Here is a 27,367-nt window from a genome sequence, read left to right as displayed (position 1 = left end):
GGATGGACAGGGAGGAAGACAGCGTGAATGATAGCYGCTGGTCTAGAGCTCCTTCCTGTTAAAATTTCCGGAGCGGCAGTAAACATGGCAGCGTCTGTCTCCTGTGGGACTTCAGGAGAATGTGTTTGTGTGAGAGCGCGTCTTCAAGAGGACATGGATGTCTGCGTGTCGGCGTGCGATGATGTGCTGCTTGTTGGTGCGTGTGGAGGTCAACAGTTCTGCTCCTCTCTGAGAGGAGGGTTGTCCCACAGCCAAATGCTCAGCTGCTCCAAGGTGTCTGTTTCCAGGCTGATCCGGACAGCAAACAAGGACACTCATGGACACATGTCTTAGCTTACTCTGTGAGAACCCTCTGAAAACACGCAACATCGAAGATTTTGCTTGTGCGGTAATCTCATTTGCTTTCTCTGTTAGTGTGCACATTCTGGACATTAGCTGTTTAACGTTATTACTGCCTAATTATGTCACCTGAAAAGAAAGAGGGCTGACTTCATTAGATTCATTTCTGCATTTACCTGTTTGACCACATGTTGGGACAGTCAGTCAGTAGAACAACTCTGAGCTGTTCTTCTGCTGAGGACTTTTTAAAAAATTTATAGTCAAAGTCAAAAAACTTAATGGCTAACAAAAAGAGAACAAACATTTTTTTTGTATTTTCAAATACAAAGTGCAGAAAACTAAAAAAGTTTGTTTTCTACAACTCATAGACAATCAGTGCTTTTCCTCTACCTACTGATCTCCCTGTAACCTTGTTAGGTTGGATAATCTGCTGAAAATGAAATACATGCTCTTCATATGAAGAATACAGTAAGAATCATTGTTTTGCTCTTCTTTTTTTCTAAAAAAGTGACATTTCCAAGAGGATGTGGACAAGATCCCAAGTGATAATGAACCTTAATTAGAACTTTGCCTTGTTTACAGATCCGTCCTGCCAATGCTGGACCTCATGATTTCTGTCCTAATATTTAATTAGGCTTGTAAGTCTTGATGATGATTTGTTTAGTGTAAAAAGTAGCTTACATGTGAACCAGACTGCAACAGAGAAATGACACACAGTATGTAAACAATTTAGATCCTAGAAAAAAAAAGGTTTTGCTAGATTTCATTTGGCACTAGCATGACATTACATTGTACCATTTGTAATATTATTTATTCTGAATTAAATGCAGTGCTATGTTAGGTTGTATCGGACATGTTGGACATTATAATAGATGTACAATTTCTAGAACTCTTAAAATAAAAAAAATAAAAAATTGGTAAAAATAGAAAAAAAAAGAGGAAAAAAGCTTGTTGACAGAAAATAGATACAATAAATGTGATATTAGTTCATATGTACAACAACCCTAGAAGCTGTCAGAAGAAGCAGTGGGTTGAATGTGTAAGTCAGCAGCGAACTGAACGGCAGAGTGAAAAAGTGCAGGACTGCACCGCCTCTAATTCAACACGGCTGAGGGCTAATGAACTCGCAGGGCTGCCTGGCTTTTCTCAATAAAGGTGAGACCTTGTTGCTCTTACATATGTTAATAGCTGTGGCTATTGGAGAAGAGCGGCAGGCTTACACAGAGAGACCTGCAGGGCTACAATTACACCTCCGGGTGTGTTTGAGTGCTGCGAAGTGACACACGGCTGGGAGCAGAGAGAGCTTGCTTCAGGTAATATGAAGTGATCTCCAAATTATAAAAAAAAATTAAGAGAGAAGGTGTGTGTAGGGGTGTGTGTGGTAGTGCGTGCGGCCCAGTGGTCCTCATGTTTTCAGCTCGAGTCTGAATGGTTTTGCTTTTCCGTTTCTGACACTAACCGGTACAAATGCATATGTGACATGACCCCGGTTGATGGCTACTGGCTAAGGTCCCTGCAACAACACACTTCTGACCTCTGACCCCTAACCTCTCTCAGACTGACCTCCATTACCTTACAATTACATCCTACAAATGGTTTTCCCTTGGAGGTGTGCATGCCTGTTTAAACGTGGATTTATGTCCATGTGAGTCTTTGAGCTTTAACTGTTGAAGAATCACATTTATACACAGTGGAACGGGACTCTTTTTACTTTACTTTCTTTTGGTCTCTTCCCATTATTCCATTTTCATTCATCTCTTTCTTTTGTTCCTTTTTAAATTTATTTCATATTTTCATTATTAGGTGTTAAATTCTTTAATTGTAAGAGTCAAACTTATTATACTGATTCTCGTTTCTTTTTCTTTAATTTCTACCATTCATCCATCACTTACATTTTACACCTTCCATTTGTTACAGAATAATTTCCAACCTCTCTTATTAATTGCTTTTTTCTTTCACCTGTATTTCCAAAACAGAAGTGACTATGGCACAACTCTAGGGTTTTTCCAAGATGGCAGTTTTACACATTTTATCCTAATTTATTTGAAATGTATGTGAAGGTTTTCATAAATCCTCCTCATGAACATACTGGGTGATGACAATAAATTGCATTTTTTTTTGTCTTAATTGTAATGATATTTCATAATAATATGTTGGCTGCTTGTAAAATTTTCAGTGTGCTGAGTTGATTGGAAACGGATCAGCGCAGGGAGTAGCTCTGGTCTGAAGGCCTGTGTTGAGTAAGGTGCATGTTGGGACATTCGCTGTGGAAGATGATGGTACCCAATGACACTGATTGGCAACTGGAGGTCGGGAGCTGCGACCTGCAGAGAGATGTTGGCACCAGGCCCAAACGGTTGCAGGTTGTGTTGGATTACTGCACCGTTCTCCCAATGAACACATACAATGCCACGATGACTGATACGTCACAGAACAGCATGCACACACACACACACACACACACACACACACACACACACACACACACACACACACACACACACACACACACACACACTAAGATGGCTTGAGGGGAAAATCAAGCTGATGCCTCTCAATAACCTCCAACAAAAGATCCATTGAAAATTACAAGGCAGCCTCTCAAGACGGTAGTTTAAGAAAAAGTTGCTCTTTGTTGCAGCAGCTTCTCAGAACTGCAGGGTCAAACACAACAGTAGCCGTATTTCTAAGTCTTTTAGATGTTGAAGATGTTGCATGTTGAAGTACTGTGTTAGAAAAGGTTGAAAGAAATTACTAAATTAAAAATAACATCCTCTATTTTTTTTCATTCTACGTTTTGTTGTTTTCTTGAGGTGATTTTGGGCTTTTCTAAAAGAGACTTAATGTGCAAAAGGGGGATGGAAACACATTTAGCAAATACATTCGGACATAGTAAATGTTCCTATCCACTGGTGGGTATGTCTTAATAGAAGCACCAAACTCAGAAACATGTCAAAGTAAAAACCTCCATCACAGAGGAGAGGACTGTGGGCCGGGAGTGGTAGAACGGAAATGTTCTAAGTCCAAATCTCCAGGATGGAGAAGATAACGCTCTCTGTTTTTCTGAGATGTGAGGTCATTGCTAGTGTGCAATCTCTACATCTTTTTTATTATGCATAGCATCGACATCTAAAGAAGTCACGCTCTGCGTAGTGTGGTTGATTCGCTCCAAAAAAGTAAATGGAAAAAGGTCTATTTAGCATTTTTCAAAAGTTTGCTTAAAATTTGAATAACAATTGGATGGAAGCACAGTTGCTGTCTCAGAGAAACTTAGTGCGCTTTTGAAAATATCAGTCTGATATTGGGACAGCAACTTGGTTTTGACTTTCATTAAAATAAAACCTAAAACACCTTCTAGTATACTAAGACAAATAAAAGGTTGCTTTCAATAGTCTGCGGGGATGATTTTCATGAGAGTGAAACCATCCGGTGGCTCTTTCTGACTTTTATATAGCCTTATAAAAATCTGATACTAGCTGGAGTTTGTGCTCATGTACTTCTATAGGAAGTGACAGAGGTCTGGCTTGGCTTCAGTGCACTTTATACCTCCACTGTAATGTTTATTGTCTCAACATTGGTAAAAAACTGGAGTCCCATTGCTTTGCCATATTGGCTAAGTCTTTTTAAAGTTCAACAGAGGTCTTGTACTGCCATCAAAAGTTAAACTATTACAGCTTGGCAGTTTATGAGGACTCAAGTACATGACTGGATGGACGTACAGCTCTCTACAAGAACCACAGTAAAATCTACAGAAAGGCCCTTATCCTGCTCTCAGCACTGAAAGGCTACATCTGAGTGAGTGAGTGAGTGAGTGAGTGAGTGAGTGAGTGAGTGAGTGAGTGAGTGAGTGAGTTGATCTACTGTACTTAAAGATGTAATTTCAGCTTTTTAGAGAGAAGCATACACAGCTGCAACACAATTCTCTCAGAAGAATTGACCTGGCCAGGGTGCAGGTTGCATGTGTTCTTTATGTTTTCCCAACATTATGAATGAAGTGGGTCATCTAGTCTTGTTTCATACCATTTCATTTCATATGACACCCTCTTATTACAATAAATGGACTGGTCATGGCCATTTTACAACGGATGTCGAGCTGGTGTGTAATTTCCCACTGGTTCAATTTAAGATAATGGTATATTATAAGACGCTGAGAGCAACACAACCGTTTTGCCTCAGCAGTGTTCAAGCATTCAACTGAGCATGATATATGAGACAAAAACATTGACAATATCATCGTTTTCAAAAGTGGTGAACAGAAAATAAACGGCAGGGACGGGGCAGGGGGTGAAGCAGCTCGTACAAATATCAATAAACACTCCTCTTCCGTCTCGGAAGCTTCCTGCTTTATTTGATTAGGCTGAGGATGGAGGGAGGGAGGGCTGGGGTGAAAAACAGAGCAGTCATGCTCCTTTGCTTTTCTTCCTTCTTTCCCTTCCTCTGCAATCTTCAGCCTCTCCTTAATGGGAATGGGAAGTTTGGGAAGTGGAGGGGGAAAGAGGTGGGTGGAGTGGGTTGCAGCTAGCCTCAGTCTAACCTCCCCCATCTGGACTGAGGAGGGGAGGGGGCAACTTGCCAGCCTTCAGGCTACTCCCAACCCTTCCCAGCTGTTGGCTGTTCAGGGACAGAGAATTTTTTTCCGCCCCAAGTGTGTGTTTTTGGTGGGCTTGAGAAAGCATTTTTTCATAAACATTTGCCATATCCTCCACCAGCTGCTGACCCCTTTGCTCTTGTCCCTGAGCAGAGCTCTGCAGCAGGCAGTGGGGAATGGTTTTCATTTAGTACATTCTGATTTGGAGGAGACACTCGCTAAATGGTTCTTGGCCCCACTGCTGCTAGCATGCTAGCTATAGAGAAGAAGCTCGACTCGTCAGTGGCTGGAATCAGAAGATGCTAGCTGATAGCAGCCATGCTACCACTGTGGCTTCTGCCTTTAGAGGATGGAGTTGCTCTGGCTCAGTTTCTAAATTAATCTGGCAGAAATGTGGGCTGATTGTATTCCAGCCACAACTGTCATGTCCGTTTTCTGACTCATAGTGACAAGGAAAAAACGCCAAAACAACAGCTTTTATAGTGGTGTGCTAACAGAGTACAGGTGTTGCAGAGAAACAAAGTCAAATCTGAACTTCTTGGAGAAGCTTTTTATGCTGCAGATGAATGAGCCTTTAAATGAGTGGTACGCATATCATTGGGCATATAACGGGCAGAGATAAACAAAACTTAATTATAATGTATGGGGTGCTTTCTAGTTTGAAGTCATAGTGAGTTGAAAAAGTTACGGTTTTTATAGACCTCAATAACATCTATCACAGTACCAGAGTCTGCAATGTCTCATTTGAAAAGGACTGCAGTTGACAAATTCAATAATTGGTACAAAATATTGTTTAATGGGTCATGCATTCATGTTGTGCATATCCATAGTATATCTGGCTAGCAAACTAGATTCTACCTTCCCTTAGTGTTCTGACCAAGAGTATATCTCTACCAGCTGAGATGCTAGAGCTCATGTTGGGTGGCAGGGACATCGTGTAATGCACTGTACAGAAAAAAAAAGTTTCTGGAAAATGAATGTCAGATTCAGAACTGTTCAGCAGTAGCACCCAAATTTAATATTTCACTGGCATCAATCAGGAGCTTTGTAACAGCTAAACCTTTCTGGAATACTCTTCTTATGTAGAATCCCAGTTAGGCAGTGTGGTGAGTCATGCTGCCTTTAGTGAGGGTTACTGTGGGTTGTATAGTTCTATTAATGAGATGTCAAACCAATGRGATGTCAAACAAAATGCAATTTGAAGGAAAGAGTAACTGTAACATCTTGGTGATTGGTTTAACTTTTAGCTTTGGCAGTGTGGGCAGGTACCAAGTCCTGCTGGATAACTTAATCATAATCTTTACACACTACAACGCCTCTTTTTCACCTGTTGCTGCAAAGTGGCAGTCAGCTCACTAAAAGATGGCCACAACATCTACAATGTAAAAAAATACTAATTTGGCTGCTTGGAGTTAGAAAAAAAGACATGTGGAAGCAAAAGGTTGGTCTAAAACAGTGTTTCTCAACCTTTTTTGGGCCAGCGTTCCCCCTAGCCTTTATCCAGGTCCCTCACCGCCCCCCACCAAAGAATTTGCAGGCTACTTTGCACTGACCATTATTTTATCATTAATATTACTATTACTACTGTAGATGTTTTGATTTTTATGCTTGTTTCTGCATTTATCATCAAAAATAATTTCCCAGAGATCAAAAAAGCCATGGGAATAGAAATTATTTTCACAGGTGTCTTATGAAAAATGCAATGAACATCCAAGTTAAAATTGGTAGGCCTAACAGCAGCCAATCAGAGTGGAAAAATTATTCTTATTTTGTGCCATTTTATAGTTGTTAAATATTCCACAAAATGACCAGAAAAAAGATGTTCAACATGCCAGTTTAAACTTTGAACTATTTGCAAACGACTGAGCTCTGCAACATTAAAACATGGATAGAACTGTAACTACATTAATCATAGCTCTTCTTCTCTTCAGTGTTTGTCAGTTTCTGGTGGTGCAGCTCTGTGCTGCCTTCAGGAGAATGGGACATCAGAGTATCATCCATAAAATTTCACCCAGATGTCATTTACTGTGTAAACCAGAGCTTTCAGTGGAAAAACAAAAGTTCCAGGTCCTTTTAATGCCATACAAATATGAGACAGAAAGAAACATGGATTAATCTATAAATCTATCGATTTATAGATTAATAGTTTTACTGGACAGAAATGACAAAGAATAAATCTGGTTCTTAATAAAATCCTAATAAGTCAAATTGAAAGTGTCATGGAGTCATCAGCCTCATGACATTAACACTGACATAAAAAATTAAACTGAAAAAATAAATATATCAAATCTAATTAAAAACATAAATAAGTGATCAGTTCTTTACTGTTATGGTCTGTAAGATATATTTATTCTCAGTACTAGATGTGGTTTCAACAAACCCATGACACTTCAACAATATTATTTTACCTTTTATCTGGAAATAGTGTCCGTTTATTCTTGCCATACAGTCTCTGTATTAATTATTGCTCGAAAGGTCTTGCCATACCAGTTTATTCCCCTGTATTTACTTTAGTTTCTTAGTTTATTCTTGCATTTTGTTCTTTATTCATTTCCATTTAGTTTCATTTGATTATTATTACCCTCTCTTGGTTTATTGCTATGTCCACTTTAGTTTCTTTCCTGTTGCTAGATTTATTTGATCATTTATTGACCATCAGTAATCTTCACTCATCACCTGCTGCGCCGCCTAATCGTCATGTGTTTCACATCATGTGATTTTTTTCACTGTTAAGTGTTGGATTCTGTTTTTCTGCCATAATTCACATCTAATTCGTTGCTCCATTTTATGTCCTGCTTCTCCTGTTTCAGAGTTTTGCGCAATGTGAACGTCTTTTTTTTTTTTAAGCCCCTAAGGTGCAGGACGGTCGGGAAGCGTATCGATGGGGAAAAGGCAGACTGACATAAACCTTTTAAAACAACGGAAACAATTTCTGCATCCTGATTATTGAAATTTAAAAATGCTGTGTTGTTCTATCACCCCCGTTTCATACCGGACCACTTACAGCTCCGTGTTAACGCTATAAAATGAACGCTCTCAATCGTGGTATCACCCATGGAGGGATTTCTTTATTTAAATGGGTTCATTTTTCAGAGGGATACACAGAGAGGGTGTCGTGATTTTAGCTACCAGTAGCAGGAGAACGGAGCTGCGCCAAGAAGCTAACAGAAGCTAACTAGAATAGATGAGCTGCCATCGATACAGTTGCAGCCAAGCATGGTTTAATGTTACACAATACAGTTTTACTAAGTTGCTCAGAGTCTAAGCTGGTATTGTTGTGCATTTAAGATGTAAAGTTTACCTTTGACCAAACGCCCCCCAAAGGCATCCCGGCGCCCCCCTTTTGTAAAAATGTCCGCCAGCACCCCCTGCCATCCTCTGAACGCCCCCTGGGGGGCGGTACCGCCCACGTTGAGAACCGCTAGTCTAAAACCTGAATCAATTAATTCCATCTTGGATGTCAGGGTTTATTATAATCATCATTTATTGGGGAGAGGTAGCACAAATGTTCTCTCCATAGTAACAACTTTGTTGAAATGAAATTCTACCATAGGTAATTTAAAACCTCCAACTTCAGAATTCAAGTGACATTCTTAAATCAGTGCTAGTAGTAATGGCGCAGGCCATTGGCAACAGAGGTGAGCCGGTGGCAAGGTCAAACATTGTCCAGCCAAGTGGAGGTACATGTATACTTAACTCTGATAGATATAAAATCATTAGCTAGCTAGCAAGGTTATATAAGCAGCTAAGTATCCAGCCACATACCTAGGTGGGCCCCTATATGGGAAAAAGGAGGACAGACAATATGGGTCCCAAATGGGTTTGTCCGCGTATTCCATGGTGGCCCTTCATGGCGGTGGGCCCATATGGGTTTGCCCATGTAGGGCCCATGTGGGTGGTGCCCCTACATGGGCAAACCCATGTGGGGCCACCATGGAAACTGCGGACAAACCCATATGGGACCCATATTGTCTGCCCTCCTTTTCCCCATATGGGGCCCAACTAGGTATTCTGGCTGGGTACCGGCACCCTCAACAATCTCGAGTCCCAAAACGCAATTAAGATGTCTGCATGTGACTTAAAAGTTTGTGTGACATTAAAATTCCACCAAAAAACAAAAACTACTTCATAGAATATACTTTAGACTTTTAGATTTCAGATCTAACGGTCTTGCCACAGAAAAAATGTAAGACGTGTAATTAAAACATTTAAGTCCATTTCAAATACCGTATTTTCCGCACTATAAGGCGCACCTTCAATGAATGGCCTATTTTAAAACTTATATAACATATATAATGCACACCGCATTATAAAGGGCATAAATAGACGCTACAGTTAGGGTTGCCACCCGTCCTGTATTGAACCGATACGGGACGCAATTTGTTCCGTACTCTACAAATGTGGATGTGTAATAATAAAGAAGTGGTACCCAAGTACTTTATATAGTAGGCTGCCCCAGTCATTGATTCACTCACGATGTTGGTGTTGGGATATTGTGCCCAACTGCTTTCTGGGTAACACAGACCAACCGACACGCTGCAGGTGTCACGACACGAAAATGTTTGGAAAACACTGGGGGGGCCCAGGAGAAAAAGTTTGGGAACCACTGCATTAATATAAGACATTTAAATTGTGTATGGAAACCCTGTAATAAACAACCATCACCCAAACACTGTTGTTGACCTGTTACACTTGCTGGTTGACGCGAACAGACCTCGTGGACACTAAAGGCTTTTTCTCAGCAGAATAAGGCACCATGCCACATTGCCAAAATGTTTCAAGAACTAGACTTCTCATGTCTCAAGCACTCAAATGAGTCAAGTATTTTTAGGTGGTGTTGGATGAAAAAAAATCCAATCAATATCTCCAGAATATCCAGGCCCCAAAATGCCTACTGATGGCTGAGGGCCACATCCCACAGCCACTCATCAGAGGCGGAGCAGTGACTCCAGCACAGGCGGAGCACAACAATGGGTGGGTGGTCCGCTTAATTGGTGTAAAATGAAGCATTACAAAGTACAAAATACACACACTGATCAGGGCTCCAAGGTCCAGAGCAGATACATTCCTCCCATGTTTCTCATAATCAGACAATACAATTTTAATATTTGCTGTAAAAACAACAATCCCAGAAATACAGGCAACAATGCTTCAGAAAAAGTACTTTTCTTTTCAAAAGATTATATCTGAGGCTATAGGTAAATATGACGGCAGCAACAGCAGAAGAAACAAAATACATCATATCCAGAGCTCTGCAAACATGAAACCAGGAAAAAGATGACAGAGGATTAAGTGAAAGACAAACATTAAGCATTTTCTGTCTTCCTGTCCCCATAAAGCCGTCCTACTGCATGTGTGGATGAACAAGAGCCTAGGTGCCAGTAAGTCAAGRTGGCTGAAGATGCCAGTGGTGTACGTACACCATCCAATGGCATACTTACACTGATGCATTATGTAAGAGGCAGCCGAGCTTCATGTAACATTCATCAGGTAGAGGAGGCCGTAGGTGAGGCCTGAGCAGCCCCCAGTCAAAAACAGCCCCTACCTCTAAATGTGTGTGTGCGTGCGAGTGTGTGTGAGCTCAAAGTGAACACAGCCACACAGCGGATCAACAAAAACAAAGAATGCTCATGCAATGTTTTTTCATATGCAGTGTTACACACAAAAAGGCCTTAGAACTTTAGGTTTGACTTTTTCTCCATGTACAAATACACACATGATCACACATCCAGAAACTTTGGCTGGTTTAAAGCTCTTGGCTTGGACGTCTCACTTGACCTTTGACTTCAGGCGTCCAGAACCCATATAGACTCGTTCCTCCTCTTTGTAGTGGTCTGCTCTGGAATCACATGGTAATACTTCATTATGGCAGCACTGTAATTTGGGGGGGAATGAGCACTTCAAACGAACAGCAACCCACACATAAACACACACAGACGGGGTTACTGTACGTCTGTGGAACCTGCAGTTCTGTGGGGACCACTAGCAGTTTTTTATTGTTTTTTTTTTCTCTTTTTGAGTTCCCAGAACCGTCCAAAAATCACTCGGACAGTAATCAGAGGCGCGGGGCAAGGTTATAATCGTTGGGGCTGATTACAAAGGGGAGTGTAATGGTAAACCATTACACTTTTGGGACACCAAACTGCACACAGCAAAATGGCTGAATGCTTCAAGTTCTAAAGCCTCCTGGTAAGCCCAGAGTTTCACCCTGGAACAGAGAATGTTACACCTGGTAAGTCTTTACCAGTTGGGTGGTCTTTGCTGTCCAGATACGGTTTGGATATTCCAGTTTAAATGTTTACACCCTGTAGTGTAAATCACATTTTCTGAACTGTAAATAAGATGCTTGCTCACTTACTGGCTGTAAAATGTAAACAACTACCACTTATACAATTACACTGCAAAATGAGTGTGTATAGATGTGTTGTCTATTTAACAAGAAGGGTTTTAAGTAAATGTGGCAGTTCATTTCTCAACGAGCCAACTGCATACAGAAACAGTGGTAGCTATTAACATTCGCTTTATAAATATTATAGCTTTTTTGTGTATCTCTAGAATTTGAGAAAAGTGTTAGAAGTGATAAATACACTGCAACATTTGAATATTTAACATTTTGTGGTTAGAAATCTGCTTATTTTTTAAATGAATATTAGGACAGATCCAATCTACAGCCATGAACAAATGATAACCTTACTCTATCAATACAGATGGATCAATATTATGATTAGATTAGCAGATTGTTTGCTCTAAAGGAGGTGCATACGTGTCTGAAGTCATTGCCTTAGTGTTAGCAATAGTTACTTTGACGCACTATGCATTAAAATTGTTCCACATGTGAGCAAATTCCTGTTGAGATCATTATACTTCAAAATATAGCAGCTCAGTTTTGGGCAAAGGATATAAACCTATACTTAAATGGATATTTACATATGATTTTTTCAAAATGATTAGTTATTTGAGGAAGGCAGTGTATTTGTTAGAATACTTGAATAACAGTGTATATTTCCCTGTATGCCTTCTGAGTAAGTAACTATTTAAGTGCAGAACATTATATAAAAACTAAACACAAATAGGTCAGCAGTTTAGAGTTCTGTGATCAATATGTCCATCACAAAAACATGAAAATATTAAAGCAATTATGACAGAATTGATTTCCAGTAATATAATTGGCTCACATTTTAGTACAGCTTCTGTAAGATCATAGACATTATTTAAATTAAACCCAAATAAATTCCATTCATTTTAGTCACTGTCTACAATAGTTAATCGTTCACTCAGGATTTTAGATGGCAGGACACATTTGTCCTGTTACTGAATGAAGCAGTCTCCAATGAGGAGGAAGTCCTGTTTTTTATCTTCCATTCCAAGGTAGAGAAAAAAAATTTAACCCACTACTGTTGTCTCAGTGGGTTGTGGTCATTTCAACCTTTTTCCTCTTTATACCTTTACAGTTTTAGCAAATGGGTCCGTCTACTGTGAAACATTTTGGAATGACCATCAGTACATACCCAAGTTGATGCAGTTGCTTCTTTCCTCTCCTCTTTCTACCATCTTCATCATCAAAAATACAGTTTTGTGGATCAAAAGGTAATTCAAGGTGAGAATATAATTTTCAGTAAACATGTCTTCATGCTGTTCATGGTATCTCAGTCAGACGAATGACCAAAGAGAATTGTCCTGCTATGAGTAGAGCCTGCTGAGTGTGTCAATGAGGTAAAGACCGACAGACAAGAGGAGCTGCAACAGAGCCAAACCTGCAGCATGAACAAGGGTGGACAGCAGAGAAATTGTGCAGTTTTTTTCTCTTTGATGAATCCCCAATCTGATTGATTGAGATATTTTGATTTGTTCAAAGAAGGTGAGTGACACCACAACTCCTGTACGGTGTGAGCATTATTGATCATAATTCTGTCCAACTGAACTGAATGAAGAGTGGCCTCAAAACTCGCTCCAAGAGCTACGTTTCCTGACAATCCAGACACAATTAGGTTATGATTTATAGATTTTGTTGTTTTTTCCCCCCTGAATGAGAGATGGATGTTTTGCTAATAATAGCCTTTAAAAGTTCAGAGATGTTTATTTTTGTTTTATCACTATAGCAGGCCGGTAAAAACCAGTCCCTTGTCCTATGCTTTGACCATACGGCGGTTCTGGGCTCTGCTAGTGAGAAATGATGGTAGCACTTTATATGACACTGTCATAAACACCTGTCATTAATCAAGAAATCATTACTGATATAACTTTGTTATAAAAGTATTACTGATTGCTCTTTAAAAAATAGGTAACTTTATGTTATTAAAGGTAAAGTTTAAACAGTAATGATTTCTTGGTTAATGTCAAGTTGTCATAACAAAGACATTTTGAATAATGTCAACTTTGTATTAAAAGTGTCATAATTTGCCTAATGACGCTTTATGACAACAGTCAAACATTCATGAAGACTTACTCATGTTCATGATGTGTTATGCCATTTTTATGAAAGTGTCATGACAGTCTTATTCACCCCCCTTCAAGTAAAGTGTTACCGAAATGATTGCTAGCTGGAGGTGTGGACTATGCTGAAGTTTTAATCGCATGGACATGATTTCACCTATTCACCATTGTTTGGCAGTGATGTATATAATGTGCTATCTTGATCGTGAAGGAAGCTACCCTATGAAGCTTACCGGAAATTGGATGTGCTGTAAACATCCACCCACTAGTGCGAAGAGAGAAAGAAGTGCTGAGCCGATCCACATTTTTGCCGGCAATAAAATGTTTTAAAGGAATAGTAGCATTTGTTTTCTAGCCTTGTAGCATCATTTTTATAACACAATCAAATAACAATGTCACTTTAATTTGTGATAAAAATTCTGTATATGTCAAGCAAGACTTAAAAKAACTTTGACTTCACAACTTAGCACCTTGAAATTGGGCCTCCGATCACAGACCAGTCATATATCTCTGGAAATGTGAACCACACAAAAAGGGGATTTTACAACATTGAGCATTAAGTTCTGCAGTGTGAACATACAGTCATTTTACTAATCTGCCCTACATAACCTGTGACTTCAGCTCATTTTACACAGATGCATCAACTAACCCAGTCAGTGTAGACGCAGAACTTCTTGTCAAATAAAGATCCAAATAGCATGACTGATTTGTCATATTTATCACAAAAATAAAAAAGTACTGTAGATATACTCCATCCAGTTCTAATGTTACAGTAAACTTAAAACATGTTCCAATAAATATGCTTCTAAGAGACCAAAGCAGTCACAAAAATGTGACTGTTTAAAAACATTTTATACGTCATAAACATATCAAATGTACTAAACGATGATTTTAAAATAGGGATTTATTTCATACGCAAGTTAGGCTTCATAAAAGGCATTAATTCAGGAAGTTGCTTCTGAAAAAGAAAAAAAAATTACAAATTAAATTTCCCCAAATTTCCATAAGTCAGTAAGGACAGCCTGGTTGTAAAACACTATATGGTCAATCACGAGTATTCAAGCTGCTCTGCTCAAACAAATCTATTCACTGCTAAATCAGGTTTCCTACAGATGTTAAGAAACACCTGCAAATGATTTCTCTGTGATTTTAGAGAGAAGCAATTAGGAATAACAAAGGATATGTACAAAAAATGAACTGTAATAAGGGAGAGTTGTATGCCAAACAAAATGTTCAAACTCCAGGACGGAAAAAAAGTCTGGAATTAAAACTGGAATTCATTGTGCACATGAACCTTTCAGTATATATCCATTTCATCAGTTTTTATTTATTCATCTTAACCAATAGAACACAAATAATCCTCATTTATCTATATATCTAGTACTAATCACGCACACGCAAGCACTACACAGGCTCACCCTGATGATCTAGTACAGGGGTGTCCCAAGTCGGTCCTGGAGGGCCGGCATCCTGCATGTTTTAGGTCTCTCCCTGGTTTAACGCACCTGGATACAATGATGGCTCATTAGAAGGCCAAAGAGGAACATTGACAAGCTGAAAAGGTTGTTACTACCACCAGGGAGAGAAGTAAAACATTCAGGATGCTGGGCCACTAGGACCGACTTTGGACACCCCTGATCTAGTAGGACTGAAGAAGTGTGTGTTCTGCGGCTGGCTGCATGCAGTCACATTCTTCAAATCAAAGCAAAACAAAATTCCAAAGTTCAGCTCAAACATGTAAACAGCATGTACACCTTCAGTGTTCACAAATCAACCAAACACAAGACCATACAAATAAACAACCAGTCAATATTTACAAGTATAATTAATTTTATACATACACACAATATGGCAACTATACACAGTTAACCAGTGAGTACATAGAGATACAATATTGGCCATCACTGGCTGAGGGTCAGTACATGTGTAGCTGGGATTGAACTGGGCGCCTGAGAGCTGGCTCAGCCTGTGGGACTGAAATATTTAGCTGAATTACAAAAGGAAATGATATGATGTGTTTTCAACAATGTTCTGCCTTTGCACCAAAAAAGCAGGAAAAAAATACCTTGCTTTTGTTAAGACTAATTTAAAGGAAATGAGTCATTAAATGTTTTTTTAAATTATAGTCTCAAAACAATCAAGTTCACGTTTTAAAGTCAAAATGAGTCTAAGAGTACAACAGAACATTTAGGTTAAGACTCTGTCACACTCATTTTCATTTCTTGATGTCTCAACTGTCTCCTGAAATATTTTGCAGTTTTTATATATTTTAAAAAGAAAAATATGTTGTGGTTGACACTGTAGATGCACCAAATAGATTCTACATTGCAAAACTATGATTAAAATTATGTTGATTTATTTAGATTTTTCTTGAAAGGATTTAAATATCTACAAACTATGTTTTAGTTTCTGCATAAATTACAAATCTATCCTGATGGTAGTTTGAAATACTAAAAACTACAGATGTGCCGATCAAGTTTTTTTCTGCCGATACCGACACCGATCACCGATACCGATCACATAATTATTATTTTTTTATCATAAACACTACCGGTTACATAATGTGGAAAAAGGAACCATGAATTCTCCTTAATTTAGACAAAAACTTGTTTTAATAACTTTTTCCAAGAAAAAAAACTAAACAAAACAGGCATTCTGCAAATTGTACTGCTATCGGTAATACTATCTTTAACAGACTGAAAACATATGAAGGCTCTGAAGAGGCTAAATAATGCAAAGAGCCAAAATAAAACCTCTCAACATTGCCAAAAGATTCAAGTATAAAACTTAACATTCAAAGGCAAATACAGGTTCCATTACAATAAACAATCCAGAGTTACTGAATGAAAACTTCCTGATAGCATGGCGGCTAGCTGATTACTGCTAGTTCTGAGTGGCTGTTTCTGACTAAGCGGAGTAATTTTGCAGAGCAGGGAGGAGATCGATTATTTTTTTAGAGATTATCTGTCTCATGTTAGGACAGCGGAAGTTTTAATGCGTATGTGAAATTTTTAAGTTAGATGCTGCAGCTTTAAGCAAGGTTTGGTGTGAGAGTCACTACCAGGTGGAGCAGAAGCGGCGTTCCGTCTGTGAAATATTACTACCTGTAGCGTAGCAGCGGTTCAACAGCGAGAGCAGAACCAGCGTCTTACATCGCAGCTCGAAGACTTAAAGAATTTTGCGGGTTATTTGTTTAGTTTTCTTACCGTCATGTTAATCCGGGTGAGTGTTTGTAGCTGTGCGCTGCTTTACCTGCTATCTGATCCTCCATATGTCTTTTTTACTGCAGTGAAGAATGCCATTGTTTTTATGTCGTATTAGCTTCGTTGTGTTGATGCATTTTGACGTGCCTCAATTTTCTGCCGCAACACGCAAACTTCCCCATTCACTCAGTGCAATATAGTTCCACATCGCTTAGGATTTGTTGCTGCGCGTTTGCGCAGAGTGAAGGAAAGAGGAGACCAGCTGCACAGACAGCCTGCGAAATAAGATGCAGGTGATCGGTTTGTGTGATCGGCAACAAGAACCAATGATCGCCAATCACCGATCATGCACTTTTTCACGAAAATCGGCCGATTATGATCGGTGACCGATCGATCGGCACACCTCTACTAAAAACTACACATTTTCTTCAGAAACATCCCACAGTTCCAGAGGACTATCTCTCTTTATCACTGACATTCTGCTATCACAGTAAAACCTCCTGCTATTGGACAGGAGGGTTTAGAAATATAATCCTAAATTAAAAATGCATCATATGAATTTTACTTTGCTGTATGACAAAACAGCTAAATAACCTTCTATTGTTTTAAACACAAAATGTAAAAGTGCACAATGTCAAGTCTAAATAGTTTCTACAAGCTAATTCTAACATAAATCACAGTTATGTACAACATTAAAACTTTTAGGGAAAAGCTCTGATTTGGTGCTTGATGTCAAATTGTCAAATCATCCATTAATTTAGTCCATTGTTTATTTTATGACAAGTAAGCAGTCTGTGTTACACAGCCCTGCAGTTAGACAGCATGATTACAGAGTTGATATTTAAACTTCATTCAGCATCTTGTATTAGTGATTGGTACAGTTAGCATGCCTGTTGGGGTTGGATTTACCAAATGCAAACATCAGCCGTATTTATTCTAAGTTAGGCTGATCTTCCTCTAATTGTAAGATTTCCAAGCAGGATTTTGGATCCTGAAGGATCCATGATAGATAGAAAGAGACTTTTCAACAGGATAAAACACTATAACGTTGCTGTAAGACGTTCAGCTTCTTGTTAGTTACTGAAGTAGCACCACTTTCTAAAAAGTTCTGACATCTTTTGTGATTCTCCTAAAGTAATTTTAAAGACCAAATACTGATATTGTGCCAGTCTGTTACTGCTCAGACATGATGCATTAGTGATACCCCCCCCCCCACAAACCCCCACAAAAAAAACAAACAAAAAAACTAATTGATCAGAATGTTAAGGTTCTGCCTGGCTAATCACAGCTCAGGGATAAAATCAGTCACTAGAGTTCCATGTGCATCTCTAGTTAGCACCGCTGTTTTATTTTATCTTTTTTTTTATTATTAAATAAGAATGTGCAATAAGAAATCAGAGTGAGAGTACATGGCCCGTTCATAAACTCTAACTTGAATTTGATATAGGCCTATTTCTTTTTCAAGTGAGGTTTTGTGAAAGTTTGACGACCACAAATCAAATATATTAGGGAAATCGAACTGCCTCTGCCTTTAAAGACAACTGTTTCCCTCCCTCCTGTCCTCATTCATTCCATCTCATCCTGAGCTGGAATTTGGATGMATGCTTTATTCTCTGCCTACAGGGCAAATGTTTGTTCAAAGCAAAAAAAAACAAAAAACTGTGCTGCAACACAAGAGACAGCTGAGTCCGGTGTTTTCTGCTAAAGGTTGACGGAGTTTCTCAGGAAGAGGCCATTTTGGTTTAAAGAACCTGAAACCTTCCTCTTGTTAAAATAAAGCAGAAATTTTCCAGATGGCAGGAAAATATTGTTTTTTAGTATTTTTGTTTTAAGAAAATACAGGCTTTGGTTTTTTTTAAATGTACTAATCTTTAGGGCCATACCTGCAGAAAAAGAGTCAGACAGACAAACAGAGACAGACAAGTCGTAAGCTGGTCATGTTCTTCTCCTCCTCCTCCAACCGCCTGGCCTCTTCTCACACACACTAATGAGAAAACAATGACTGGGCAGTGAGGGAAACAGGGTGGATGGATGGAAATGCACAGGTTATGATGCATGCTTGGAAGATGTATAAACATAAGTATAAAAATGAACTGAAGTGGTTTTGGGAGAGCAAGGAGCTTCATTTTTTAGGAATAACCTGCAGGAGACAAATAGGAGAAAAAAACAAAAAATGTTGGGTTTCAGTCTCTATTGGCAGTACAGAGGTGTGCGTACTTTAGCATAGATTTTGCCCCCCACATGTATATTTGGTGAAAGAAGGTGAATGAGTAATGCCTGGCTCACATGGCAAGATTTTAAAACTGGGAGAGCACGTGTGTGAAGATGAAAAAGTCAGGTTTTGTTGTTCGGTGTGTGGTGTCAAGACAGACAAAAAACTCAACATTTCACAAATGAATCAATTTCACTCAAATCTTGGAAAATCTTGAGACCAAAAAAGAACTCAGAGTAAACAAACATGGCCAACAGGGAAAAAGCCGCGGCGATAGATTGTGGACGGTGTTTAACAGAGAAAAAAAAAACTATAGAAAACCAATGGTCTTTCCTGCCTTCAGATCTGAGCGGTCCAGAGCGGACTACATCACTCTTAGACTACATCACACCACACACAGCAAAAATATCTCTTCAGGTTATGTTAGGAACCATCCCAATATGGGTGCTATGGGGGGCAGAGATAAAGCACAACCCATGTGTGGAGGTCTTAGTCCTGGACGCAGCTGTCCTGGCCTGGTGACCTTTGCCTCATGTCTTCCCCCTCTGTCCTGTCTGACCACCAGAGCCAATAAAACCTTAAAAAAAGGACCATCCCAATAATCTGGCTGCCTTTAAGATTGTCAAAGGGAATAATTGGGACAAAAATCTACATGAAAATCTTGCTGTATGAATAAGGCATAAGGGGGAATCCACAATCTGCCTTCATTAACTGCCAGATGAAAGCTGAGCAGATGAAGAGAGATGGTTAGTAAAAAAATGACTCAGCACTTCCAGAGCAGACTGGAGTCTAACAGAATAAAAAAATACTATTCCTTTTAATTTCAAGTTTTATATTTCAGTACACTGAAATTATTTAACTCTATAAGCACTTTAAACTAGATAATAACTACTTAGCATATTAAATTGTGTTATTATTTAACACAAAACACACTTCATGTGCTGCTCATCAAGCACATCTGTTTCATCACACTGTTTTTGCATATTTTCACACCGGTGTTACTGCCTATGGAGCTGGGGGGAGTCAACCAACACTCTCCAGATGTTGTTAATTCCTCTAAAATTACAAATAAAAGTACATTTAAAGCAACTTCCTGAATTTAGTCCAGTGTCAAACTGGATAGTGATCTGAGAAACTGCAAAAGCCGCTCCAGGCCTCCAGAAAGTCAGATCGTTAATTTTATGTCATTAAAGGCGAAAGAAGTTTTCTACACATATCAGCAACAGGTGGATGAGGGACAACTTCGTATTATTTAATGTTTCAAACTGCTGGAAGCAGCTCCAGTCATTCTGGCCCTTTCTATGGCATCTGATAAAAGCAGTTGTAGGTGTCAGCGGTTCAGAAACCATAGCTTTTAAAACATCTACAAAATCTGCATTTGTCGCAGCAGAAGCCACACTTGTTGAATAGGGGACATTTTTATGTACATTCACTTTCCAATCATGACCCGGGCAAGAATGTGCATCAAAGTCTGGTTTGAGATTATGTATCAAGGTGAGTGAAAAACATTCCAACTGTGAATGAGTTCTGGCAGAAGTGGCAGCGGTTGGAAGGCAGCAGTGCTGACTGGGAAAATCCAGCCTGCTCATTTAGTCTGATGGAACTGTAAAGCAGCTAACACACGCAGGGGCAATTGCGCCTGTATATGTGTGTCACTATGTGAGCTTCATTAGTGTACATCTTGGCTTTGTGTGTGAGCATAATGGGTACCGTGTGCTTGCTGAGGTCTTGTTTGCCCATCTTAAGTCAATTAAAAGGAAATAAGGCTGCTATGACCGGCCCGTGAACCAGCTCCCTCAGCTGAGAGCATGTCTGCGCAAAACACATGGAGACTGATAATGCTCCACAACTGGCAATCGACCCTGTGCCCTGCTGTGTGAGAAACAATGGCTCTGAGGCTCTTGGAGTAAATGTGTATGTGTGTGTTAAGTATGGTGTGTCTGACAAAAAGGATCAGAAGGAAACAGTTGAAAACAACATCAGACGAAAAAGCAAAACACACACATGCAGGCGTTGTGTTCGTCTCAGAGGAGAGCCAACAAACACATTTTTGGATCCAGAGAAGCTAAAAGCCACACAAAACACAGTTCACCTTGTTAAAATGTTGCAAGGCGTAGCCAATCAGCTTCAAAAAGACAACAGAGAAAAATACTGCTATGAAAAAAGTTCTCATCATCATTGCCTTAATTTTACCTCCACTAGTTCAGGAAATTCATGCTTTAAAGCTGCAGTATGTAACTTTTATGAAAAAGATATTTTTTAGATGTTAGCTAAAACTGTCACCATGCTGTGACAGCATGTGAAAAAAAAAGAGCTCTGCCTTCTTTCATCTTACTTCCATCTGCAGAAATACACCACTAGTTCAGGAACAGCCAATCACAGCCAGGAGGAAGGCCATAGAGCTGTCAATCACTCTTGTGTACACACTGCTCAGTGTGCTGATGACAGAGAAACAATTATCTGGTACAGGAAAACCGTGTCTTTGCAATCATCAGTGGCTAGGTTAGCTAGCCTGAGCATTGACGGTAGACTCCTCTGTGGGAAAGAAGCTGCAGCACAGCAGTAAGAGGGAGTAACAGCCATGTCTGACAGGAGGCATGGTACGAGTGAGATCATCTTAAAAGAATTGGGTTCAAAGCTTTGTTAATTGATGTCACCTTAGCAAGGTTTCAAGGAATGAAAGGAATGGCTCCAGTCTGGACCATTAAGCCGTTAAACCTTGGTGATACAACCATAGTAGTTCAGCAAATGCACAACTCTGCAAACATTTCCCCTGATTTGAATATAATAATGTAGATTTTCTCATCCTACTAGTAATCCTACATGTGCCTAATAAAAAAAACAACCAGGAATCGATTTTGAATATGTCAACTTGTTCACTATCTATACAGTTACCACCTGTTTTACGGGGTAAAAATAATAACTTTCCATTTGTTTTTGAAAGATATACGTCTTCTCTCTTAACGGACCATCAGAATTGGAACTTCCATGGATATTATTGTGTGTCTGCTTGCAGTAAACATTTCACTCACTAACCTACTCAACGTTTATTTTAATTATTTTTAAAGCTGTGTACAATTTCACTCTGGGACAATAAAAAAGAAAATTAAAATGTGGTTAAAGCATTTGTTTTAGGACTCCTATGTCTTGATTTTAATTAAACTGGCTCATAATAGTGAGGTTATGGCAGAAAACAAAACAAAAAAACAAAAACAAAATCCCATCACATTCAGTTATTGACAAAAACAAGGGACCAACTTACCCAACCCATAAGGAATGAGCTGATTTAAATCTTACTTGGCACACATGAAGGCCGACAACATGGAAATGATTTGATTTGGGAGAAGCCTGAAAGTCTAGATTGGCTCTCAAGTGCAAAAGTGGTTGTTTGAAAAGTAGAGCGTCAGTATAAAGGCAGATACCAAAGAATCTAACAGTAAAAACAGTAAGTGAAGGTAACCAGACAAAGTACATGTCTCATAGATCCATCATGAACAGAACCCAGCAGAGTTTAATAGATGTTGTGCTTTGGGTTTGATTTAGGCTTATCAAGTTTTATGAGGATCATAGATGTCACACTGACCCAGCACAGGAGCCAGTTGGTAGGTGAAAGCACTAACACATGTTCCATCAACAGTTCAGTGCTGCACAGACATCGCTATGATTGGTCTGCATTGGACTAAACCTCTTAACTTGTTTTGTGTTTTCAGTGACAGCGTGATCTCACAGCTTCAACAGTTTTTAGTGGAAGGACTTTTTTCCAGGGAAATTAGGCTTCTTTAAGTTCCACATTGTATCCAAAATCCAAGAAGTCTGATTTCTGGTCTTTCATAGCCTTCATGCAGGTTTGTAGACGTTGTAAAGGAGCTACATTCTGTGTAGGAGCTTTTTACAGTGATCTACCTCCTAGATGCAGGTGTTAAAGTCTCTGTGTTGGGTGGAGAGAACAACACTCACACTCCAACAATGTTTCTTTGACAGAATATCTCGATAACTCATGAAGCATAGACATTTCATTCTTTGATGGTCAGTAATTTTTTTTATATGAAAAAAAAAGTAATAAAACAGGACAATAGTGTTATGGAAAAATGTCATAAGACCACTGCAGTAGAAGGTGTTTTCCAGTAGAAAACACCATTAAGCACACGTGTCTCACATCAGAAGCTACACATACTGTGAAGACATCTTCTTGATTTTCTCACGTTTAGACCCAGGTGAAAGAAGTGTGTTTTAAACTTTCAGCAGACAAGATAAGAAAAGCAGTCTGCTAACAGCTTCACTCTGTTTCTGAAAACAGGGAAAAAGGGGATTCTTCGGTTTGTACAATGAGAGCTGGATGAATAACGATTCGCCTTCTACGAACAGATAATTCAATTCTGCAGTTACTTAGTTCACGTGACAGTTCATCCAGGATTTCAAGATTTTTTTGTGACTTTTCGCAATCAAAGTCACTGATTGTGTAGCGCAAAGTATTTTGAAGTATTTTTCCCCCATTAAACCCCTTCCAAAACATACCTATAGAAGAAAAATATAATCAATGAACCCACTTGTGTGTGATCAAATGTCTGAGAGTTTAAATGTGGATCTGGTTGATGAATCGCTCTGCTGTCACACTGGGGACTAGAATTACAAATGCCACAAAAGTCAAAGCTTTGAAATTAGAAAACACATCTCTACTGAAGYCATTAGCAGTCGGCATGATTATCAATGACAGGCAGTGGGAATGCCTATCGCTGCAGAAGTAAAGCTTTACTTCTGCAGCTGTGGCTCAGCTTCACCTCCCGCCCATAATTTTCCAGCATAATGTCAGCTCACGGCTAGCGAGATGCATTGAGTCCAGGTCAGAGATGGTTCTCAGGTGGGATTGTGCATGAAGTTGAAAATGTCAGCAAGTCAGCACCAAGAGGCCAGCTGTGCGAATTACAATCTGTTAAAATCCATAAACATCCAATACTCCAGTGTCTTCCAGCAGCCCAAACACATGCATGTTATGTTAAGTGGTCTTCCTACATGATGGTCTGAAGGTGTAGCAGTGGACGCCCAGCTGTCCCATAAGGTCTGTGCTGCCTAACGCTGACTGGCAGCCTGCCCGTTGCGTACACACTGCCTGTTGAGAACTGGCCTGTGATCACTTTGGATCCTGAATACTAGTAAGTAGGTACAGAAAAAGTAATGAATCATTCAATTTAATCGTAATATTCTCCATTTAGGGGAACAAAGCAAAAACTATGGCCCATAAACACTAACGGCCAATCTCTGCTTCTGGAATCTTAACACAGTGTTACATTAACTTGGTTTTAATGTAACAACAAGTTAATGTTACATTAACTTGTTTTTAATGTAACAATAAGTTAATGTTACATTAACTTGTAACAAGTTAATGGAACATTAACTTGTTGTTACAAGTTAATGTTAAATTAATGACAACATTCATTTGTCATGTCACCTGCTTTAAAGCAGGTGACATGATTTAAAGTGTCCAAGCTGCTGTTGAGTTACTGAATTATGCACCAGAAAAGCATAACTAAACATAACAGAGGTCACTACCAGCCATCAATAACAAACATTGAGTGGAATGAGTTGAAAACTCATTCCACTCAGGCATTAAACAGTTGACTTTAATACTACCTGATTGTTTTTTTAATCCATGTCTAACATGAGCTTATTAAGAGTAATGTCTAAAACCATTTCAAAAAGGATTTTTTTTTTATTTTATGAATTTGTTATTTATCTTGATGCCTACGTGACCAAAGTCAGAAACCTAGAGAAGATTTACTTGTGAAACAGAAAATTCTTCCCACACTTTGTAAAATGATGCATCTGGGCTCTGGGCGGGGAGGAAGCAGAGGAAGAGGAAAAGAGAATACTAAAGACTTCACTTGATGAGTTGCATATGCAGCGTTGGCACGTCACTATCCGAGCAGACATGTGCACAAGCTCCTGTCTGTTCAGTTCGCTATCCTGCGTTACTGCATGCCGCAGCACCCCAGGACATGGCCATATGCCACTGGCCTGGCCCGCTGATCAACACCGCTGTTGCCTCGCATGACAGCTCGCAGCACCCACAGACGCACATATTCACACAGAAAACTTCTGACAGATGGGTGAAAAGGTGGGCCATGTCATGTGTGAAACGAACAGAGAGCGGGGGTCAGCCAATCTGGTGAAACAGACTGCAAGGAAGGCAACACAAAAGGTGCACATGGTCCTGTTCACAAATACAAGCAAAATATTAACATAAACAATGCAGGGCATAAGCAGAAAACCGATTCAGTCAACCAGTTTAACCAGTAGAAGTGCAGGGACCTCAGATCATGGCCTCCATTATCCCTGGCATGATAATCCATGGTTACCACATGACAGCAAGCCTGTTGGCTCTGTAGTCTTAGGTGGTTTGAAAATGTCAGAGAAAAATCTGAACAATGTTTTTCTCTCATTTTTTTAATTTTGATCTAATCATAWTCAGTTTGGATCCAGAGCTAAAAGCAACTTTACTGTGTTAATGGTCTTAGAGACCACGCATACGGTGAATCACTGAGAACACATGTCAGCTCAGCTGCATCTAAAAACATACACAACCCAATCTTATTCAAATCCTCTTTGTCAGTACAGAGATTATAGATGAGAGATTATTTGTCAGCTTTGTCTCATTTTATGAAGCAATGTGAACAGACAGAAGAGAAAACAAAGAGTGACTTGGCATAGATTATGACTTAAAAAGATATATATAGTGTGAATATAAAAAAATAACCATCAACTGATTTTTAATTAATTTCTCTGTTTTGATTTTGTAAAAAAATGAAACAACAAAGTTTAATCCTTGCTGTTATAAAAATTACAGGAAGTTTTTTTATACCTCAGATTTTAAATGTGTCGTTCAACAAGTAGAAGGTTTGGTTTTATTCTTTAATTATTTCACATCCACAATCCTTAATAGTACTAGTTTGGTACAAAACATTTCATCAGTGATAATGATACAAATTACAGCATGTAACTGCGTATCTCCATAAAGGCTTTTTAAATAACCTGGTCAATCACAGCTCATACAAAGAGGAAACATTTACCAACAGTTCTTTTGAATAAGAGCAACAAATTCCAATTATACCTGGTCAATTATTGTAATTTAAACAAACAGCAAAGTATAAAAACAAAGTGGAAGAAAGACTAAGAAATGTTTGTAATGTAATGTGTTACTTTTGGAGAAATTACACAATTTAATGACAATTAAAACAATACTTTTTTTTATGTTTTACATTGATATCAGAATTGTAATATACAATGCCTTAAATAAACAACATACATAAATACACTTAAACGTTCCCATCCAAAGAGATTAGTTTGAGACTTAAGCAAGAACCTGAAATAAATTTCACTTTTATAAACATAAGACTTAATTTTTTTTTATTAATGACATATATGTAGGTAAATTAGAATCTGTACATATCAGGGGTCAGCAACCTTGTCAATTCAAATCACTTTCATGCAAATTGTTCAAAAATTTAATTTGTCTAAAGCAATAAAAAAGGCATGAATTTTATACATATGTAAGAAATTTAACAAAAAACAAAAAGTTTAAGATATTTGAACAAATTGAGTTATCTGACTCTTAAAGAAAAAAAGAACTTGCTCTTCTTGTAGAAATTCCATGCAGATATTGCATCAAAAGATACAGAAGTGCTGCTAAAAGCCAAAATCACCTTTTATTGCCTTCAGAGTTTTAAAAAAAATCAAATTTGTTTTTGTAAGAGCGATGGCGAAAGGGCCAGAGAGCCACATGCAGCGTCCTGCAGGCCCCTGATATCGATGGTTGGAATGTTGGATCAACATGATTTCAGCGATTCAAACAAAGTATCTGGACTTTTATTTTGAATTGGTTCTTTATAAATAAGATGAATTAAAAGGCTTAGCAGATACTAACCTCCACACTCTAATGAGAAAGAACAAAGGAACATATCAATTATGCTTTTCATAGGATTTAATACATCTGAAGAATTGACAAGAGGCTGAAGAGGACATGATATCTGTAGAGAGGTGGAAGATGAGTGTGGGAGGGTTAAGAGTGAAAGTGTTGTTGAGAGTGATGGGAATAATCCTCTGTCTCTGCAGCAGAGATAGACAAACTGAGGTTTTAGCTCCACACAGGAGATTGACCTCATTATGGGCAACAAGCTCACAAACCACCACATGCAAACACACATGCATTCACACACACACACACACGCACACACACGCATCCCACCCCACACACACACAGGCACACGCACGCACACACACACACACACGCAAGTGCACAGCAACATGAAGATGAGAGGTAACATCCAGGCAGTTTTTGAGCAGTTGTCTTCCTGGTCTCTGCTGGTGTAACGGAGCAAGAACGCGCCCGGCCTGATCAGAGGTAGAGAAACGCTCTGGTGCCGCCCTCCACTCCCACACTCATCAAGAATGTGTGTTTGATCTCTCAGCCACATCACACATGTGCCCTCCAATCAACCGCTGCTGCCTCCACGCCCCCCTCTTGGCCTGGCTGCGTACTCACACACGCACACACACGCACACGCACACACACACACACACACACACACACACACACAC

The 27,367-nt window shown here is 39.1% G+C and overlaps 1 protein-coding gene and 1 long non-coding RNA gene across 2 annotated transcripts in view; both read right to left on the bottom strand.

Moving 5' to 3' along the window:
• The window catches only part of bcas3 (BCAS3 microtubule associated cell migration factor), a 386,180-nt gene that overhangs the window by 160,650 nt on the left and 198,163 nt on the right, over positions 1-27,367 (bottom strand). The gene's annotated exons all lie outside the window — the stretch shown is intronic.
• LOC108166827 (uncharacterized) lies at positions 14,668-27,363 on the bottom strand. Its single transcript, XR_001777230.1, has 3 exons — positions 27,330-27,363; positions 18,525-18,527; positions 14,668-14,764 (listed from the first exon to the last, which is right to left on the bottom strand). It is a non-coding gene; the product is annotated as an uncharacterized LOC108166827 (long non-coding RNA).

Source organism: Poecilia reticulata, linkage group LG13 (genome assembly GCF_000633615.1).
Source record: "Poecilia reticulata strain Guanapo linkage group LG13, Guppy_female_1.0+MT, whole genome shotgun sequence".
Taxonomy (NCBI): Eukaryota; Metazoa; Chordata; class Actinopteri; order Cyprinodontiformes; family Poeciliidae; genus Poecilia; species Poecilia reticulata.
This window is presented reverse-complemented; position numbering and strand designations above follow the sequence as displayed.